The following is a 22,758-nucleotide window of genomic DNA, read 5'->3' as shown; positions in this document are numbered from 1 at the left end:
ATTTCTTTAACTGAGATTCTTTACTGAGTGCCCCCATAGAACTGTATATGTACTACATTTATTTTTTTAAAATGTCTATTTATTTATTTAGAGAGAAAGAGCTCAAATGGGGGAGGGGCAAAGAGGGGGTGAGAGAATCCCAAGCAGGCTCAATGCCAGCACAGAGCCCAAAATGGGGCTCGATCCCGTGAACCGTGAGATCATGACCTGGGCCGAAATCAAAAGTTGGATGCTTAACCGACCGAGCCACCCAGGCACCCATGTCCTGTAGTAATTACTAATAGTGCTCCCTTTTATTCTAAAAAGTGCCCTGGTTGGAATTATGTGTCATCTTATTGATAGGGTTGCTGCATAATGGAATAAGCTCATTGTTATCTTGGATATATAATAGCATTACACAAATAAAATTTAGCAACGACTCAGAGCACTGCCATTAGGACATTTATTCATTACTTCATTATATATTATTCAAACTTTAGTGAATATTTATTGAGCATTATGTGTCAATAAATATTTTAGAGCAATTTATTGAGCATTGAACACGCTCAATGAGCAGCTTATTGCAAATGTGTGTGGGATGCTAGAGATTCAAATGTAAACTATAAATCAATAAAATATGTAATAGATGTGTTATATATCTCACTTAACATCTAATAAGAAAGGTTCCAATCCACATTGTATAACTGAGGAAATAGGGTTGCAGAGGTTTCATACCTTATTATTCCACAGCTCATACACAGAAAAGTCAAATTTGTAACTACTCATTATTCAAATTTTGTACTTACCCTCCATCATTTCACCTTTTAGGCTTAATTGAGAGAGGCATTAAAGAACCTTGTGCATAGTCAATGGGAGGGAATGGACAGATGTAATGATGAAAAAGGAATGGGTAGAGCACTACTCAGCACTCAGCTTTCTGAGCTATAGGGTCTAATCATTAGGAGGGCTTATCTAGGCCCTACCAAATCATGTGGATACACTAACAGGGACAGCACAGCTATCCAGCGCATTGAATGATCTGATGTTATATAGATTCTTCTATCTGGTTGGACTACCATTTCATTTCCTATGTAATGTTTATTTATATTGGAGAGAGAGAGAGGGATAGAGCGAGCATTAGCTGGGGAAGGGTAAAGAGAGACAGAAACAGATTCTGAAGCAGGTTCCAGGCTCTATGCTGTCAGCACAAAGCCTGATGCAGGGCTCAAACTCACGAGCTGTGAAATCATGACCTGAGCTGAAGTCAGATGCTCAACCAACTAAACCACCCAGGCACCCCTCATTTGCTATTCAAATCCCAATAAAAGTTATTTTCTTTTTTTTTTTTTTAGACCACAGACATTTCTGCCCCCTTTCCAGCCCTGTCTTCAATGTGTTTGTCCTTCAAAAGAAAAATATTGCTTTAGGTGTGCAACAGTTTCTAAAGTTAAGAGTAAAGTCTACAAGAAACAAAAGTGAAAGAAATAAAATAGAAGAGAGAAAGAGACAGGGTGAGAGTGTGTTTGAGAAAGAAGAAATGAAAGAACTTTAGAAATCCTGAAACACAAAATATTGAGGCAAAATTAAAAAATGGAAGGATTCTATGCTTAAGTTTTTCTAAAAAGTGATTTTATCTTGTTTTTGAAATTTTTTGAAGTTTTATTTTATTTTTGAAAGCGAGCGAGAGAGAGAGAGAGAGAGAGAGAACAAGCAGGGAAGGGGCAGAAAAAGAGGGAGAGAGAGAATCGCAAACAGGCTCCATGATGTCAACACAGAGCTCAACTCTGGGCTCAATCTGACAAACAGTGAAATCGTGACCTGAGCCAAAATAAAGAGTCAGATGCCCAACTACCCAAGCCACCCAGATGCCCCAAGCAATATTTTTTTTCTGATGCCCTCACAGATCATAATACCTAAAGGACGTTAAGGAGGTGACATGAACCCCTAGGCTCCTATCCAGCAGCACACTATCAAGAAGCTCATTGTCCACTTCCAAACCTCCACCTACCCACACAAATCCTCGGATATAGCTAAGAAAGAAAGAAGAGGTAGATAAAGAAGCTATGCCTTACATGAAGGATGGAGTATGGAGTTCCAACTAAACTTTGAATTATAGTAAGGAAAGAGAGTTTTGATCAGCTAGACAAGAGAGGCATTTGTAGCTGATGTGACACTGTGCTTACCAAAAGGAGTACCCCTTAATATAAACAACAACAGGTATTTGTGTTTTATCTACCACAAAGAGAAAAATTAAATGACCATTCTCATTAGTCTAGCAGTAGTAAGAAGCAACTGGGGAAAGGATGTGTTAGTTGGAGTTAGATTTAGTCACATATTACAGAAAGTCCAAACAAAGTCGCTTAAACAAATGAGGGTTTTCAGTTTCTTTAAGGTAAGATAGTCCAGAAATGATATCCAGGAATGAAATTATGTCACAACTGCCCTAAGCCTATAGTTTGACTTTGCCTTCTTTATTTATATTTTTTTTTCTCTGATGTTAATTTATTTTGAGAGTGAGAACACAGGAGAGCAGGGGAGGGGCAGAGAGTGACAGAGAATCCCAATTAGGCTCTGTAGCTCTCAGTGCCATGAGATCATGACCTGAGCCAAAAGCAAGAGATGGATGCTTAACTGAATAAGACCCCCAAGTGTCCCTCACTCTTTAATGAGTGGCTTCCATCCTCAAGATTCAAGGAAGTTTTTGGAGGTCCATGCTTTACATTTTTATCTCTCCTTCAGAAAACATTGCTGGAGCCTTTGTCCATTGACATTCATCCATTTCATCGTTAGTCTGTCTACAGGAGAGGCTGCAAAATGGAGGTTTTTAGCTGGGCTTATTGCCAATAATATAGATATTCTCTTATGGATGGAAAAGTGAAGAATAAATATTGGGGTCAACCCAGATGGAGATTGTGTTTTTATATTGAAATGTACATGATATGCACATGATGGCCGGAAAACAGAGGTTCCTAACCTAATGAGCTGTCCACTAAGGGAGTTGCTGTTCTAGTGACAGTATCTCTGCCAACCTAACTCTCAGATTCCCAAAGGGGCAGAGATGGGCCTGGCATAGTGTCTTCTCCCCTGTGAACGTAAGGGACTTCCCTCTAAATTCCAACTGCTACTTTTCTTGTTTCAGTTGATAATTAGCCTTGAGGGGAAACGGAGTAGTACTTCCTGACTTAAGGGAAATACCAGCTGAAGCATATCAAGGGTGTTGTGCAAATACATTGGGGGACCGGCAAAGTAAAAGTATTGATGATAATTTTATTGCTTCAAAGTATGCCCCTTAATAGAGTTTAAGTAACAGATCCAAAATACATGGTGGTGGCACCATCAACTCATGAAAGCCTTTTCTTCTTCTCTGACCTCCATAAGTATTTGTTAACAAAAAGGGATGTATCTTTTCAAAAGTCACATACATTGTTAACCTCCCATGGTTAATTTCCACTTAAATGAGTAACCATTATATTATGGAAGAAGGGGGTATGGACACCAAAAAATGAAGCGCCTGACTTTATTCCATTTTATTATAAACTGTGGGAATTCATTCTTCCTTATGTATTGCAACAGCTCTTAAGTTTTGAATCTCTATTTAGAGATAATGGTCAGAGACACTGCTTTAGAACCCTACAATGACCTTATCATAGTCTTCTCTAGGATGGGATATCTACAAAATAGTGTATGTAAAGTGCTCAGCTGGTGCCTGCCTCCCAGAAAAGGAATACCCAATAAGTGTGGGTTATCATTATTGTTAACATTAAGGTTACTATCTTCCTGCTCCTTGCTGACATCCCTGCTTATTCCGTTTGTAATACTCTTCTCACAATTAGACAAAAGTGATTATGTGTTTATTCTTTCCATTTTCCCTTTCTTCTCATATCCTCTTTGTTTCCTCTATCTGCATCTCTGCATGCCTGAAACCTTACCTCTGCATGAAATGCGAATATTTTTTAGGCTGTTTGGATGGACTTTTAAATTGGTATACTCAAATCTGTGGACAGATGACATACATACCAGTAGTTAATCAATAGTTTGCTTTCAATATGTTCATCTTCCATCACTGGGTCCATAATAAATAATAATGAGACTTCCCTATTTATTGTACGGTCTCTGCCATGTGCTCTACACATCCCATGGTTTCCTATAAACCAGATCCTCACATTTCTTTGTCTCTTGGTTTCAGCTCAGGTGTTGCTTCCTCTGAGTGATTTTGTTGCTTAACCTTTCTGCCCTCTCCTAAAGTTCTTGGCTTGTAAGCGGTGTAATAAATTCCTATCTCATCATCATTAACTGTCAACTGGAAATCCACAGCCAGGTGAAGGGTAGAATAGGAACCCATGTCTTGTCACTAAAGCTTGCTGGATCTCTAATAGCTCATTAGCATACCATACACAAGCATCCTGCTTTTAATTAGTTACGTGGTGTGATAATTAAGTAGTATTTCTCTGCAATTTCCCCTCATGTGGGGGAAAAGGGAGAGGGAAGAGGTTGGCTAGCAGTGGAAAGGGGTCTTAAAGCTAAGTATAAAGTTTTAAATAATTGTGACCCTGGAGACAAAACAGCTAGCAAACTCTCAAGGGGAGAAAATAAAATACTTCCTTTGTGTTTGAAAAAAAATGAGATAACAACCTCCCTGTTTTCATTCTTGCTGGTAGTTATTTGAAGGAAAAAGCTTTTTAAAATTTTAAGCCAAAGATAGAAACATATACTGTGTTTGATTTTGATAGGAGAGCAAAACTTTTGTTATAGTGCTAGCCCAGGTCAGGAGAAGAGGACAAGGGGAAGACAACAGCCCAAATCATACATTAACTGAGGAACCCTACTGAGGCCTTGATTGTTCAGCACCAGAAACACTTCAGGAAGCCTGTATATGAGCGCCAAAGAATGACCAAGCTAATTACACTGTTGAATATAATTTTTTCTCACCTCTGGGAAAGATGATGCATCTTTCCTCTAGATGGTTGTCATGGAATTGGTGTGAGGCAAAGCACTTTTTGGGGGAGAAATTTATCTTCTTAAAAACTCCATCACTTTGAAACAATTATTTAGATTACTATGGCCAGAGCAACAGGACATATAAACTAAAGCTATATTCTGTCAGAGTATTAACTATTGGGTTTCTTCTAACAGGGAAGCAGATGGCAGGACTATGAGCCCTCTATAGGTGGATTTGAAAAGTTACCATATCATCAAAAGGTCAGATGTAAACCTGTTATGATATAAAGTACCAAATGCAGTTCCACATTGAGCCTTAATAGAAATACAGTCCTGTAATTTCTTGGAAAATATGTATACCTGAAACAAGTGCCAAATTTCCAATTTGAAAAATTCTAACATGAACTTTAGCTTTTCTCCAGGTGACCCTTCCTCAAGACAGGAAAAATTGACAGTTCTGGTGCTCTTGAGCATATACTTTTTCATGCCAAAGATGATTTTCAGTAAAATATGGGCAGAATTGTAAACTTGTTTTGAATTAGACACTAATCTCTAAGCAACCTCCTTCAACTGAACGTTAATATAAAGAGAAGTAATAATACACAGTAGTGCACTGACTTTAGAAAACGGTTGCCAAATCACTAGGGAGGTTGTCAAAGAAAAAGACGATTCTAACATAGAGACTTGGAAAGTGAGTGGATTAAAAATAGAATAGGGTTGATGAGTTTATGTCCACTTCTCTATTTGTTCTTTTTCCCTCCCCTCTCTTGTTCCCTTGGTATTCACCACAAAGCAGAAACATTGAACAATCTCCTTTAGCTCCTGGCAGATGACTTAATATTAAAAATTGATATTTCCCTTTAATGAGACAAGTGTGTGGTAACAGAAAAGTGCAAGGTGATATGTATAGACATGTTCCATTGCCATCCTGTATGGTAGTAACACACCATCATTTTCATAAGGAGTTTCTCAAAACTGACCTGTACTTACTTCTCAGGCTCCCAAGAGGCTGAGTGTGTCTTATTGCCATCTGAGTGAAGGAGCCACAAATGACTTTCTTCCACTCTGAGTAAAAATCTTGGCCTCCAAACCACGCTGCCATATTTCCTTAAAAGTCAAAAGATGCAACAAAGAGAATATGTTTTTTTATGTAAATTAACATTAGTAATATTAGTGGATCCAGTCATTAGTTGTTAGAACAGAGTCTTGTAAATACCCAGTGATATTTCTAGAACTCTGTATTTAAGGACATAAAGCTGTTGATATAATAAGAAATAATATAAAAACTATAATCTTGGTAAGTGCTTATGGAAGTATGCCTGACTTCATAGACGTGAAGCTGAAAATACTGAAACATGGTACAGTTTCTTACCAAATACATGACTGTAAAAATGCCCATCCTTTTATATAGTAGATTAATTAATTCTTACAATTGAGAATATATATAGTTAATTATGATCATCTTTCTATCTTTGTCCTGATCACATTCCTTATTATCTTTGTCATTCATATATTAAACAAATGGATCTTTTACTGTTTTTTTTTTTTCTTTTCTTCCTCTTCTGCAGAGTGTTATCTTCTCTGTTGGAGAGCATACAGGTTTTCCCAGTGAGAATGGATAGAATGATAGAGCCCAACCAATAGAATATCTTCCTAACCAAATCATTGCTTTAGGAGCCTACAAAACAAGATCACTGTGCTTTCTACTCACTAGGCACCCATCAAACTAGTTTCTTTGAGTCCATCTGAACGAACCCCTGAGTCTGTGCACCTACCTCTTGAGGGACCTAGATGAGAGTTCCAAGCTCAGAAAACTGGATGTTATATGGTTTGTTTCGACTTTGATGATTTCTTGCTTCCCCACTAAATGTCTGTTTCCTTCTTCTTGCTGCCTCCTTAGAACATATCCTTTTGAACATTTTACCTGCTCCCTTAGCAAGATGTGCTAAGTGATTTATGACTAGAAATTTATTGCATTCTTTTCTGTGCAATGATAGCTTTACAGATACAGTAGTCTGTAATCTAAAGAAGTTTTAGTAGTTCTATTTTGTATGTACCAAAAAGTACTCACATCTATCTTATAATCCTAGAGAATATCAGAGTGAATAGAGAGTCACATGCCTACAGCCTAAAAAGTCAGAATCTCAGAGAGGACCTTGAATATTGTGATGAGTCAAAAATGTTTAAAACATCAACATTAAAAAAATTCACTTATGGGCAGATTCAAGACTTCAATATGGAGTCAGAGAGGAAATTTATCAGCATTTGTATCACTTATACCCTAAAATCTAAGCCTAAGAAGACTAAATTCTCACACCACAATCTAGGATCGATAGTTTATGATTTCTACTTCCTAGATAGTTAAAATTAAATTTCAAGTTTTACATCAATAAGACAAAGACTCAACAGGTTGTAACTATTAATTCTGGTTTTTTTATTTCCCATGGGAGAACTGCTTTTTTCCACACAACAGTCCCTACACTTAGATGAAAAACACCTAAAATGGCAAATAAAATGTGGGTAGTGTATGTCAACCTCAATTTGGGTCAGAAATATAATAAGAAAATGGTAAGGAAGACGTTCCATCAGGCTCATTAGGGAATAATGTAGTATTTATTATATTTCAAATTATTCTTCTATTGTATACATCAGCCACATAGAATATTAAAATATTTGCTCAATCATGTCTTACTTTAATTTAGGAAAAAGGTGTGAATGCAGATATGTATACCCAGATAGCGAAATGTACACATTCCAGTTGCAAAGAAACTGATCAAAATTAGAGCATTTTAGAAAGGAGAATTCCAAGATCAGTACATTCTGCAAACCTGCCCACAGTTGGCTAAGACTTTTCTGAAGAATCTAATCTTCAGAAAGCTTGGATTCTAATTGACTGTGCTAATTTCCTAGATAGGCAGTTGTTTCCTAAACAGGAAATGGTGCAAACCACAGATCACTTCAAACAAAGCAATCTGGAGGGAAAAAAAAAAAAAAAAAGAAATTCAAAGCTATGAGAAAGACTGAGCTCAAGTGGAAGGATGCCATGATGAAGAAAGAATCAGATGACAGCTTTCTAAATAGCAAGGTGACATGCTGATAATTCAATGTGATGCTAAGATAATAAAAATTCATGAGAGCACTGGCTTCATAAACAGACACACGCTATCACAGGACAGGAAAGCTGTAGCCTATAGCTCCTATTTATTCAGTAAGGTGAGAGTATATCTGGCATTCCCCTTCTAAGTCTGAGCGCCCCAGGATCAGAAAGATACTGATAACTGGAAATGAAAGAAGAAACCAACAACAAAAATGATTAAAGAACTTTAGGACGAATGAAGAAAGATTACAAGAATAAAATAGCTCTAGTTTCACTGTGATAACTAGGAAGGAATATGCATGATCACTATCTACAAGTGCTATATCAGAAAGTTGTAAACACTAAGGAGGCAGAGAAATAATTTATAATACTCTGATACCAAGGTGTATGTGGCTAAGGGTAATAGGATAGAATTACACTATGCAAAACATAATTTGAAAGCGCTGGAATACACTTCAGAAAAGTTAATTGTGCACAAACTGTTTCACATGCTCAGAATGTTAATGAACTGCATCCTCCCCCTGGTGATGCTCCTCTTTGCCTACACCTCTACCCCCATCAACAAATACTCAAGGAAAAGCACTTCACTGAAGGCTGTATCTCCCACAGGAAATGTTGTCTTGGACTTTGGGCCTTGGGCCCAGATTCTCCCTCCCCAAGGCACAGATGCACACTAATTGGCTTCTGTTTCTCTAAGCCTCACAAAAATATTGATCTGGCTCTGACCAGAGAAAATGGGGCCAGAATTTCGAAGCTAAAAGTTATGCTACTTAACAATACTGATGTTTCACCCCACCCCCACCTGGAAGTTTCCCTAGGTGATTAGCACTCCCTCTAGGTGTCCAAGTGTAATAGCTAATGACTTGGCAGATCATGCTGTGGTCTCAAAAGGGGTCTGAAAAGTGTGCACTGAGGTCTTGAAGAAATGATTATAAACTCTATATTTGGATCTCATTTTTATTTTTTTATATATTATTTTTTAATATATTAGTATGGCTTATAATATATTAGTAAGGCAGTTCATTATTTAAAAATAAGTACATATATGTAGACTGAGGTCATATGCTTTAATACAACTTTTAAAAGTATTGTATATTACTAGATAGGAGAGAGACTCCCAGAGGTTAAAGTGTTTTATGTACCTCTAGGACCTCAGTAATGTCAAATGAAGTAAAATATTTATTTAAACCCCCTGGAGAGTTAAATGTACTTATACAAATGAGAAATATTTTAAAATGTTGAAAGGAAGAAAAGTTTAGCATCCCTTCCCTTAAGAGAAAGAGAAGCTCTTCCTGAATACAAACCAGAGATTTGACCCTATTTGTCAGACAAATACTTATACTTGGAAATGTACCCTTTTAAGCAACAAACCATACGTGGGAAAATTGCAGGTAGAAAATTGAGGAGATAAACTGTAGGAAAAACGGAAGTGTTTTGAGATTAAATAAAATGAGAACAAAGAGGAGACAGTGCATAGCAATGATTTGGCAGAGGTTAAGGCTGGTTGTCTTTATGGCAGGGAGTGAAGAAGTAAGAGAATCACTGTCTTACATCTGAGGGTATTTGTTACCAAAAGAATCTTACATTCATTTACACACTTGACCAATAGGAGATAAACATATTCTTGCAAGCAACCCGATCACATTATTGCAAACCAACACCACCAGTATTTATGTGTACTGCTTTCTAAATAAAAAACTAGTTCCATGCACTTCACTATCATATTGGCTTCTAGTTGTGATAGGCAGAGAAGTAATCTATGAAAGCATTTATAAGCCTTAAAATAGGAAAACACATGTATAATTACAAGGAACAATGAACATGAGAAAGAGCTTCTGCAAAATTTTCCAGTTTTCATCTATGAATGAGAAAGTGTCAGGACTAAAAATGAACCAGTCTAAATTCTTCACCACTTGTGAGCAAAATATGGCTATTGAATACTGTCTTATGCTCATAGGACTATATTAGAACATAGAAGTCACTTTTTGTATGGGTGTTTTTAACTACTACCTATGACCGATGTATCATGAATAAGCAAAGATAAAGGTTTTTCAGTACAAACAAGTGATTGAGGCCTGTGCACTGTTGGCATGAGATCACTGACATTTTAAGGTTGTCATGTTATTGGATAGCTAAATGTATATTGTGAAAATTTATCAGTTAAATGTATAGCCACTGAGTAATTCTGCAGAATTGTAAATTTCTGTTGTTGTAATTACGAAACATGTTGAACAGTGTTAGAGCACCAAGGAACTGATATGTTGATATGTTTTGGTATTAAAAAAAAAAAAAGACACTTCTTGTGTAGGGTCAAGCCAAATCCAAAAGTGTACAGATTTGTTGAAGTGAGGGCAGAATGACTACATTTGTGTGTGGGATTTTTGTTTTTACTTTGTTTTAAATGTTTAGTTATTTTGAGAGAGAGAGAGGGAGAGAGAGAGAGCAGCGGAGGGACAGAGAGAGAGAGAGAGGGAGAGAGAGAATCCTAATCAGGCTCCACATTGTCAGTGCAGAGCCAGACATGGGGCTCAATCCCACAAACCATGAGATCATGTCCTGAGCTGAAAACAAGAGTCAGATGCTTAACCTACTGAGCCACCCAGGCACCCCTGTGTGTGGGTTTTTCTTTTTTTAATGAAATTGCTTCTCTCTGCTGGGAGCAGCTCTCCTGCCACACTACCTCTTGTCCTGAAAATTTATACCTGCTCAGAGTTCATCTCCACCCGCTTCTTGGTCAGGAGTACCTGTCAATTGTTGAGCCTATCACTGTCTGCAGTGGTGCTAAAACAACCATAGACACCGACAGGTGACCAGCAGGTGAGAGTCTCAGCAGTGTGGCAGCCCTGTCCCCTGACATCACTTGTTCCTATCTGCAGCTTCCATTTCAAGGGAAGTTTCAAGGAACATCAATACAATAGCCAAGTTCGCTGGGGCTGGGACTGCCACAGGCAGACGTGGCTGGCACTGAGACTGAAATCGGTATTATGTTTGGGAGCTTCATCATTGGTTATACCAGGAACCCTTCTCTGAAGCAACAGCTCTTCTCCTACACCAGTCTGGACTTTGCCTTCTCAGAGGTCAGGGGGTTCTTTTGCTTGATAGTGGCCTTTCTCATCCTCTGCTGTGTGGAGTCATATCCCTCTTCCATACATAGGTCTTTCTCCTGTGTTTTGTCTGCCCTGTTATGTTCCTTTTCCTCTAATTCCTCAGACAGCCTTGGGAATGTGATTGGCTCAGGGTTTGACAGAAGGAAGACAAACAAGTAGGATATTAGTAAGATTTTTTAAAAAATTGATGGAAAGTATCATTCCAATAATTTTCAAGAGTGTTACACATAAACCATTTGCTAAGAAAGTGCAAATTTGTGCATAATGTGTGTCTCTTTCATTTTCCATTTGAGCAGTCACTTCGCATTATTGTACATGCACAAAGTGATCACTCTAGAAGCATATGCTTACCTGAAAGTAACAACTCTTTTTTTTTTAAATTTTTTTAAACATTTATTTATTTTTGAGACAGAGAGACAGAGCATGAGCAGGGGAGGGTCAGAGAGAGAGGGAGACACAGAATCCGAAACAGGCTCCAGGCTCTGAGCTGTCAGCCCAGAGCCCGATGCGGGGCTTGAACTCATGGACCACAAGATCATGACCTGAGCCGAAGTCCGACGCCCAACCGACTGAGCCACCCAGGTGCCCCATAACAACTCTGTTTTTAATGTTAGGCAGGTGTGTTCACCTTCCGGAGGCAGAGTTAATATGTAATGGTATTATTTTCCTATTGGTGATTTTTGCTTCCTTAATTCAAACCATGTACCTAGGTATTACTTAGAATATGATACATTTCAATAAAACAGTGCCATCACCTAAATATAGTACAAGTTTTTTTAACATTGCTTTGTGTAGAATTCTGTTAAATTTTAGTAAAAAGGAAAACCTTCACAAAATTTGTCCCTGACACTCTGTTGAGTACTTTAAAGATTAAGGTTTTCAAATATACTAATCTTTAAAATGGAAAAGATTCTTAATTGAAAAAAAAATAAAAGAATGGTGTAAACCTTCCATAGTAACTAAGTTATTGTTAATGCTCAGCTAAGAAAAGGTATTTTAAAAGCTACTGAAAATTCAAAGGAGAAATATACAAATGATAAGAAAGATTATAATGAGGGTTGGAAAACAATTTTGGAGAAGATAGATTCATCCTTAGATTACTCATTAATTTTGTAGAAAGGCAGCCGTATTTAATTTCATTTAGGAGGACATAGAATTGCACATTTCTTCATTCTTTTATGAGAATGAGATTAAGGACAAGAAAACAAGCTACAATCAAAGAATCAGTCAAAAGCAAAGTGGGTGACAATTAGGGTCAATGAGAATCAGCTTTGATTCCTCCCATTTTACCTGATAATTGTCAGGTTATTAATTTTATAGTGCTAATTAATATTACTTATACTTAATGAGGCGCTGCAAAATTCTGAGCCATTAAGGAAAGTCAAAGTATGTTTCTGTGTTTACTGAGGAAGCAAAGGAATACTTTAAAAAAATCAATAAAATACTTGGAACAAAAAAACCCAGGATAAATAACCTTCACTTACATCACATTCATTGATGTAACTAATATTTATGGAGTACCTACTATGTATCAGAAATTCAAGGTAATGAGGTTACAGTGACAATAAGCAAAACCAAGTGTCCCTAGAGATCATGGAACTTAAATTCAAACGATCAGAAAAATTACATTGCTCGTTATAATTCTCAACCAGATGTATAAGCTGATTCTACGTTATGTTTTGTTATTGGTTTTGTTTATTTTGTAATTAAGAGAAAATATTTAGAACAAATCTATAATTTTATATGGGATATGCAATAACAGCATTATTTTATATAATCTAATTTTGTTACATAAAATAGTCATACTGTACTACTCTTTGAGTACTTAAAATTGAATTATGTGTGACTACTTAACGTATTATCCAAAGTTCATTGGAAAGCATAAAAGATAGAGTGAAAAGAAAAATGAGGACCAAGAAAACAAAAAGAAAGATTGAGCTTCTGTTCTGAACTAAATGTTTGTGTCCTCCTCAAATTTATTAGTTGTGATCCTAACCCTCAATGCAATGGTATTATTAGGAGGTGGGACCTTTATGAGATGATGAGGTCATGAGGCTGGAGCCCTCTTGAATGGAATTAGTTTTCTTATAAAAGAGACCTTGGAGAGCTTTCTTGCCCCTTCTGTCATATGAGGACACAGTGAGAAGATGGCCATCTTTGAACCAGGAAGCAGGCTCTTATCAGACACTATATCTGCTGTTGCCTTGATCTTAGACTTTCCTTCCTCTAGAAGTATGAGAAACAAATGGTTGTTGTTTAATCCACCTGATCTGTTGTCTTTTGTAATAGCAGCTCAGACTGAGACAGTGTTCGTGACAGACGGATGCTTTATATACTGTCTTTTTAGGGCCCATTTCTCCTTCTTCTCCCAAGTTTCGGAGGGATAGGGTATATGTGCATAGATTGGATCTACTACAGTTGTAAATGTGTACCCATTTGTTTAGTCTGCAGAAGTTCCCTGTAATTCTAGTGCTTGGTTCTCTGCTGCAGGGGATATGAGAAAACATGCCTCTGAAACTGAAGGGCAAACTCTGGCCTCCCATCCTAAGTTTAGAACTTAGGACCTACATACCAAGTATGCCTTCTTGGAAGAGCACAACTTCACTCTGGAAACTATGCCCTGGGCTTTGCTCAAAGGGGTCTCGCCAGTGGGATTCAGAAACAGATGGCCAAAAGCATGGGTCCTCCAGATGTGGAAGAGTAGGCAAGAAGTGCTTGCTGCATCTGAGTGTCTTAGTACAAGCAATTGAAAAAAGGTAAAATGTTTCCTGCCATTGAAGAACAGTCATTTGTGCCACGCATAAAATGTGGCCCAATGGGTGTCAGGATCTTCTGTGTCAGATTCGTTTTTTCTTTCCTTCCTCCTCACCTGGACTGGAAAAAGTGAGGGCACGAAATTGGTTGAATTACTCTGCTTCATAAAAGAATGAGGTGATGAGGACACAGGACAGAGAAGAAAGAAAGGATCAAGCTTAGAAGAAGTGGATAAATTATATGAGAGATTTAGGTAAAGTCAAATATTTTGAACAGCCCTTACATACTAACCTGTGTAGGTATCTTATATACAATTATAGATGAAGGCCTATCATCTATTAATCATGTTATCAGTGTACTGTTCTATTATTCCCTCCAACCAATTCTTCAACTTCACTCAAGCTGTAAATCACACTATCAAAAATTAAAGATGGAAAACACCTGTGAGGTCATAGCTTATCCCTTGTCTTGAGCAGTGTAAGGAAAACCAACATTTTCCTCAGGATTTTGTAAAATGATTTTGTAGCTCCCCACGCTGGTGTGCACAAAGGTCTACCCAAATGCACATGCCTTGCAGGTTGGGTTTGCACAGAGACAGGTTTTAAATGCACTAGGGGAAAGCAGCTCTTGCTAAATGTTTTATAACGTGTCAAGAAACCTTTATCGAACATTTAATCCAAAACCTGGCTTTGAACCAGGGAGGCATACAATTCTGTAATTAATTTTTTTTACCTTCTTTTGCTAATCGCTGATAAAAAGCTTAATTCTATTAACAACTCGACTTGACAAATTGCACCGCTCAACGGAAGCGTTTAGAAATTAATTATGCATTTTATTGCATTAGGTTGGATAAACAGGGAAGCACCAGGAAGAAAAAGGAAAACTGGGAGAGAAGGAAAATGGTCACAATATAAATAATTCATTGGTGTCTGACTATTTCCATTATGACTCAATGTGTCATTTAAAATATAAAATAAATACACCCCCTTCCTGAATGGCACCTCCTGTTTAAGTATGGTTTCACCTCTAGACTACATTAATAATACAGGTTTCTTCTACTTTTTCTTGAAAGCATATATTTTTTAACCCCTAAAGCCCAAGCTGATTTGGATCCCTAAAGGGACTTCTCATCTAGTTGTCATGGAAGCTCAATCCTTCCCCTTAGATCCTTCACCCTCTAGTGTTAGGAATCTCAGAGCATGGCCTTCAGAGATTTAACTAAGAGTAGCAAATCCTAACAGTAAGTGTACTGTTGTAGCACCAAAGTATTAAAACCTAGGAGAAAGATTAAGTTGGCTTCCACTTCACTTCTCTAGTTAAGGCTAAGTGCTCAAGCAGTCAAAAGACCATATGCAATTTTTATGGCTCTCTTTGTCTATAAATATACATGTTTCAAAGTGGCTGTTGAAAGAGATTTCTGGCAAGGATCAAGTTCTAGCATCTGGACTTCTAAACTGTGTCTGCTCCAACCAAAGACTTTTACCCTGTAGCAAACTTGTCAGTAAATTCATGTTTAAAGCATTATACTCTTTCTCTCTGATATACTCTTTTGCATCTCTCTGGCCAATCTTCCTTTTCTTAACTTGTGAGCTAAAATATAATAATGCTTTTAGATTTTCTTATAACCTTGGATGCACTCAATTGTTCTTTTTTTTTTTTCATTTTAGTTTCATAATTGTTATATCAGTACATAACCATGTTACTGAAATTAATATCACCATCAATGATGATGGGCATGTCAGGAGAAGGAACTGTTCTTTGAAATGAGATGGAAGTGTAGATACAATGTCATGTCACACAGAGCACAGGTGCTTTCCTGATGTCCAGCTTCGGTAAATGGTAAAGAGCCCCCATCCAATCTGAAGAATGATGAGAATCAATTTCTTATCAGAAATCCTCTCCAGGGAAACAGCAGAGAGATTGAGAGATTGGCCAACACCCAGAACAAAAGTGACTATTCTTGGCAAATTTGTAAGTTTTTAACCAGGGAGGTTTGTGAAAAAATACATTATGGGAAGATTTTTGGGTTCTGGGAAATTTCCTGGAAATAGTTCCAATCGTTTGAGTTTTTCCAAAGACATTGAAACTAACATGTTCAACCCCTAAACAGATTGTAGTAAGAGTTTTTATAAAGCCATAGTTTTGTATAAAGCCCCATGCTAGCTTTTTCTAGTTCTGGTTAAGTAATGGCACTCTCTTCAAGTCTGAGTCCCAGCAGGATCTGTCTAGGATATCACTGAAATAAGAAGGTGTAATAGAGGAACTGATTTTGTCTATTCATGAGAGGCAGAAATGGAGTAAACCAGGCTACAAGTCATCTTTATCATGACATGTTGGGGCCCCTTCTTTTAATTTCTGTCTGTTTTTAAAAGTCTATTCCCTTCTTGGTCCGTCCACATTATGCCATTTTCCTTTTCTGTAAAGGAGGTAGGTACTGGTGAGTGAAATCTGTATGAATCTATTTGTTGCATAATTTAATATAAGAACTGTCAAATCCCGATACAATTTATGGACAGACTTCTAGCTATAAAATGGATACAGAGACTTTCATCCTCAACAGATAAGTTTATTCCTTCTTCTCTGTGTTAGATGGTAAAGGGATTTTGGATACTATGAGATATATCACAGTCCTTGTCCTTAAGGAATATTCCATATATGTATAAAGTATATTAACAGAGAAACTCTTCTAGGGGTTATTATATTAAATGTTCCCAATGAAGGATGTGTACAGTCAGTGCTGCTGGACTTTAGAGGATTTGGTCCCATTGTGGAACTCTAGGGAAAGGCAGGAATTGGAAGAAGCATATGGTGTTTAAATTGGGAAGAACTTGATGATCTGAAAATCAGTATGTACTTAGAAAATGTTATGATTCTCAGAAAATGAGAATGATCTTGCTGGGCTTTTTTGAGAAGGAAGAGTTGTCACTGTGACCCTTACAGCAGCTTGAAGCCTATCACTAATTTGGTGTCTTGACATTGTCCCCCACTCTTAAATTTCAAATTCTGTTGGTTTTATCCATTTTATTTTTCCACTATAAAACTTTGAGTTCACTGAAGCACTGCAGCTGCTAATATCCAATGTACAAATAACAAATCTCCATCCTTCTGAGAGGAATCTACATAAGTCTTCCTGCAGACTAGCTTCAACTATGTGAACAACAAAGAGAAATCTTAAGGTTTATTACATTTAATGTTATCTCATGCTCTCTTTTCCCCTTGCCTTTGCAGTCTTATTGTGGTTTGCTGTGAATTGTCATTTGCAAAGATATGTGAAAGATAGAAGACAAATACTAGTAATAAAAACATGCTTTATGTATTACATATATGCAATGTTCTAGAAAAATGTGTTTCTCCATGGAGTATAGCTGATGTTTACAACCACCACAGAAAACTCTTTGTTTAGAAATTGGATCTTCCTACTGGAAAATACCACCTCCCATTTTTTGTCTTTCCATGGATGACATCTGATTACTGAAAATCATGTTATATGTCTGGTTGGTATGTGCAGATGGTGAAGGGTATTTTATTTCTGTATTTATTCAATTTTGAAAATGTATCCGTTTTTTAGATTCCTTTGCAATAGTAACATATCAAGACAATCCCTAGCTCTCTCTTTAGGAAGAAAGAGTAGTCAAAGAGTGAGGCCATGTGCTATGCTCCAGAGACCTGATAATTCTCCAAATCTGGAATAGCTCTGGGACTACTGATTTAGCTCAAGATCATATTGATCAAAGAACTCTAGAAAGGGATAGACTTACTCAATATTTGGTGTTTTGTTTTTGTTTTTGTTTTCCCATTGGTCAGGGCATCGTAGACCAAAGAGGCCTCAATCTTTGATTGGGACTTATGTCTCCAAGTCAAACTGGAATCATCTCCTAATTCTTAATGATGGATGTAATGGAATTGGCCTTCCTGGAGGTTGGTGCAAATCAGAAAGATCCCTTAAAGTTAACTTTAGGGTCACATTTGTGAGGACAACTGAAACGATAAAAATTACAGAAATGGTAGTGTTGTATGCCTAAGTAGATATTTATTGCAGTAAGTTTTCCTTGAATTATTCACATTCATAATGCTAAAATGTTTTATTCTCATAGGAAAATCCAAGATAGTTATTAAAAAATGTGTATCTACATAGAGTCACAGGGACTCATGATTACAAGTACCTTTAGATATTTTTCAAATGAACCAACCACCTACTCCCCCTAGCTATGACCTCTGGTTTTTGCCACAAAATAGTGAGGAAAGCAGCATGGAAAACCACTAACAGTGATGAAATTCTCTAATTACTCCAAAGACTGGATAAGAATCCTCATCTTGCAGGTCACAAGCTACCTAAAGCCAATTTCCTTATGGCTAACTTTTAAATTTGAAAAGTCTCATTTTTTCAGTATTGAATTCATGGGGGTTTCTTGGTGTGAGACTACTGGATTCTTTCTCTCCCTAGCATATTCAAATTGTTGCCAATGGAGGCAGAACAGTGACAACTGCCATAGCCTTCTAAATGTGTACTATTTGGTATGTCCTTCACATTTGACTCTTGGTGCTTATAGACTGGGTGTGTATTCGTAGCCACATGGCACAGGATTGGCTGTGGTTATAAGGGCTCCCCAAATTCCCCTGTGTTTCAAGAACAATGAATGTTAATGTTGTTCCTAGCCAGGAGTGAGAGGAGCAGAGACACTCCTAACAAGAGCTGACACAAGGAGAAATACTGGCTTTCTGTCTCTCTTGTATGTTAAACAATTCATGAGGTTTGGGGTTGAGTGAGACATTTAATAAACATTGGCCGCTTGGGCTGCCTACCACCTGTGATTTGTCACTATTGGTCAAATGTGTGAGAAGCAGAATGAGTTTTTCAGCTTTGAGGCTTAACAAATAATGCTTTTTACCATCCATTTGTTTTGAGGACACAACATGATTCAAGTGATAAACACTGAATTTTGATATCTCTAAAAAAGGTAAGACTTCTGCATGTGAAATTAAGATGAAGTTAAGGTATTTGCAAATTGAAATATTTTATAGAATCTTAGCACTGGAACTGTTTTTAGATGTCATTCAACCTAAGCTCCTATCCCATTACAGGAATCCCTCCTGAGAAATGGATCAGCTATCCATTCTTGCTTTAATACTTTGCTTTGCCTGGTTTAGTTTCTTTAAAGGATCTGCCCTCTACAGTCTTTTTTTTTTTTTTTTTTAATTTTTTTACTCTTTATTTTTGAGAGAGACAGACAGAGTGCAAGTAGGGGAGGGGCAGAGATAGAGGGAGACAAAGAATCCGAAATAGGCTACAGGCTCTGAGCTGTCGGTACAGAGCCCGATGTGGGGCATGAACCCACAAACTGTGAGATCATGACCTGAGCCGAAGTCAGATACTTAACCTACTGAGCCACCCAAGCACCCCTGCCCTGTAGAGTCTTAAGATGAAAGGAGTGACCCACTAGACTTGAACTATCTTCCCTCACCTGCCTGCATATGTATTTGTGACTCCTCTTTTGCTAATGAATTCACCTTCTTTCAGTGTGATTAACCTTATGGGTAAAGCACCTGCTGGGTGGTTGTGGCCCGCATGACCGGCTTCTGTTCTAAAAGTTTTCTTGGTATTAAGGTTCTTACTGCCTCTTTCCTATCTCTACCTTTTGTACTAACCATGCCATCTGCAAAATATTAACACTATGCTTTGTGGTTGAATTAGTAATGTTAGATTCTAGAGCTTATGAAATTCTAATGAAGATTTCATCAGAAAAATCATGAGTCAAATAGAGGCTGAAGTTAGATGTTTCTACCTTAAATTAACAATAACATGTTACACTAATTTATTTTTTCAGGGACATGGTTTATAAAAACACAAACTGTGGGGTGCCTGGGTGACTCAGTCAATTAAGCATCCGAATTTAGCTTAGGTCATGATCTCTAGGTTCATGGGTTCAAGCCCCTTGTCAGGATCTGTGCTGACAGCTCAGAGCCTGGAGCCTGCTTCTGATTCTGTGTCTCCCTCTCTTTCTGCCCCTGCCCTGCTCACGCTCTGTCTCTCTCTGTCTCTCAAAAATAAATAAATGTGAAAAAAATAAAAATAAATAAAAATAAAAAAAATTTATAAAATAAAAAAAATGTAAAAAAAACAACACAAACTGTTGCTTGGGGTCACTTGTCTTTATAAGGGGGCAGTATGTCCTAGCAAGTAGGGGTCTGAACACAAGGGAACAAGACGAAGGTGGGCACATGGACAGCTAACCTTGTGTCCCTTGGAGGAATCCCACCTAAAGGATGATCCGTTTATCAACTCTCTGCTTCCATATTTCATTCCACCTGTAAGAAGGACGTGGGCACATGGGAAACAATGGATTCCTTTTCCTTCTCTTCCCTTTTATAGCTTTCCTTTTTTTCCCCTTTTTATTCATCACAGTTTTGAGCATCTGAAAGAGGAGGTAGAAAATAGCTGTTCTACTGTTGGTAATAATTTATGTTTAATTTGTTTTTTAAAGGGTTTTTTTTTTGTGGGGGGAAGGGCAGAGAAAGGGAGAGAGAGAACCCCAAGCAGACTCCACACTGTCAGCACACATCAAGTCAGGCTTGATTGATCCCATGAACTGTGAGATCATGACCTGAGCTGAAATCGAGAGTTGGACGCTTAACTGACTAAGCCATCCAGGTGCTCCTATTTACGTTTAATTTGTATACAGATATGGGTTTCTTGAATATTTGTTTTTGTAAGGATGAATTGAAAAATGAATGGAAGTCAGGGTGAAGGCAACAGCTCTTTAATAAGGCAAGGGTTACCAAATGCATAGCCAATAGTAGTGTGATTTTTTTTTTTTTTTTAGATTAGATAACAAGTTCTAGAAACTCCTGACAATCTAGATTTGACAGTGTGTCTCAGGCTGTAAAGAAGATATCTTCTCACTTGAATTAAGTATTTATAGGGAAAATATCAATACCATCTTTTTTTTAAATGTTTTAATTTTTGAGTGAGAGAGACAGAGTGTAAGTGGGGGAAATGCAGAGAGAAAGAGGGAAACACAGAATCTGAAGCAGGCTCCAGGTTCTGAGGTGTCAGCACACAGCCTGATGCAGGGCTCAAACTCACGGACCACGAGATCATGACCTGAGGCAGAAATCAGACACTCAACCAACTGAGCCACCCAGGTGAATACTGTCTTTAAACTAAAATTAGCTAGGTAATAGAATATGGGTGTTATTGTCAAGCACTCTGCTATTCATTTTATTGAATTTGAGTCTGTTTGGCACAGATCATTGTTCTGGGGCAAAAAAAAAAAAAAAAAAAAGGCATAGGATTCAGAAGATCTGGGTTTTTCTTTGGCACTGATACCAAATAACTGAGAGATTCAGGGCAAGTCAGTTATTTCTCTGGATCTCAGTCCCCTTATGTATAAAATGGGGTTCATAGTAATGTTTGTTTTAGGGTTCAAGGGAGGCTTTAAGGAGATAATGCACTTGGAAGTACTTTGTAAATTATAAATGATGATTTTAGTAGTTTTATTGTTGACAGTATGATATTGTCACTGGTGAAACTGTAACAATAATATGCTATAAAGGAGTATTGTTTATAACTTTGCCTAAGTATTATCTAAAGGGGCTTGCTAGAGCAGTATTTTCGGGGACTTTCCTGGGTGTGCAGTTCCCAAAAGACTAGATATTAAAGCATCTTCTCTAGTTTCCACAATCTGAGAACCACTGGCTCCCAGGATTAAGCAGACAACTTTTCCAGGCACCAAGGCAAAAAGAATATCAGACAAAGGGACTAGATGACTTACTAATCCTGAAATCAGGGGATATATATTATTCTGGACACACCTTAGATCGACATATACCCTGACTCTCACTATTTCAATAGTGTTAATAAACTTTAGTGCATTTGAAAGTCTCTTATCATGGGGATTGTATCAGTTTGAAGAACAAATGCCAGTGTTTCACACATAAGTGCATATAGACATGTGGATGTCCTCATATCTAACATGTATGCACAGGCATCTTTGGCCTGGCATCTTGCTCAAGAAACCACAATGAGGCATGAGCAGGGTAGGGTAGGGAGCTCAAGACCAAAAGGGTCCAAAGGAGCTGACCTGAAAATTGAGCAGTTTGGACACAACATAGAAGATAGCCCCATTTGCCTGACTTTTTGCCAAGATAAGGTAATATTTGCAGGATGCAGGATGAACTAAATGGTTTATTCTGTCCCAGAGGTCGTGTCTAAACATCATAGCTGCTTGGAATGCCCCATTCTCCTTTTCTAGCTGTCAAAATCCCATTCATCTTGGATTCCAGCAAGCTCTGGAATTTAAAATCATATTTCCTTTCTGGAGTCATTTCTAACTTACTCCAGAAGGCAGGTCTACATCCTTGCTTCGAAGTAAATTAGTTACATGTGCATCAGTCTTTTCTTCCATTATTTGAACTTCTAGAGGTAGGACATCTGTCTGCTTTATTTTTGTATCTCTAGAACCAAGCATTACCTGGAACAGAATTTAGTAACTGTCACTACCCAGGTGATTAATAGTTTCAGTTTTAAAGAATATGTCCTTGAGAATATGTCCTCAAGGTCACGACTCTTCTGTTACCCTCCTGTGATTTTTCCTCTATAGCGTGTGGACTCAAACCCACCACCATCCTCTATGGTTCTCTAGGTGGACACATGATATTTAATTACCATTTGAGAGAAGTAATAAGTGATTATATTAATCCTCTCAGATGAGTCAATTTGTCCAGGCAAAGGTTCCTATTGGCTGATTTTCATTATCGCTTTATGTTTAATTACATATTTCACCTGTATTTTAAGTAGTCAAAGACTAGAGAAAGACCTCAATTGCTAAAGTCTCTTATGGATTACATATTTGATTCAAGGCCACAATCCAGCTTGATATTCCC

The 22,758-nt window shown here is 37.5% G+C and overlaps 1 protein-coding gene and 1 pseudogene across 5 annotated transcripts in view; both read left to right on the top strand.

The window, feature by feature from the left end:
* Positions 1-22,758, top strand: part of LSAMP (limbic system associated membrane protein) — an 889,273-nt gene that overhangs the window by 412,278 nt on the left and 454,237 nt on the right. The gene's annotated exons all lie outside the window — the stretch shown is intronic.
* LOC144612819 (ATP synthase F(0) complex subunit C2, mitochondrial pseudogene) lies at positions 10,476-11,280 on the top strand (annotated as a pseudogene).

Source organism: Panthera onca, chromosome C2 (genome assembly GCF_046562875.1).
Source record: "Panthera onca isolate mPanOnc1 chromosome C2, mPanOnc1 haplotype 2, whole genome shotgun sequence".
Classification (NCBI taxonomy): domain Eukaryota; kingdom Metazoa; phylum Chordata; class Mammalia; order Carnivora; family Felidae; genus Panthera; species Panthera onca.
The sequence above is the reverse complement of the archived record's forward strand: the minus strand, read 5'-3'. Positions and strand labels throughout refer to the sequence as shown.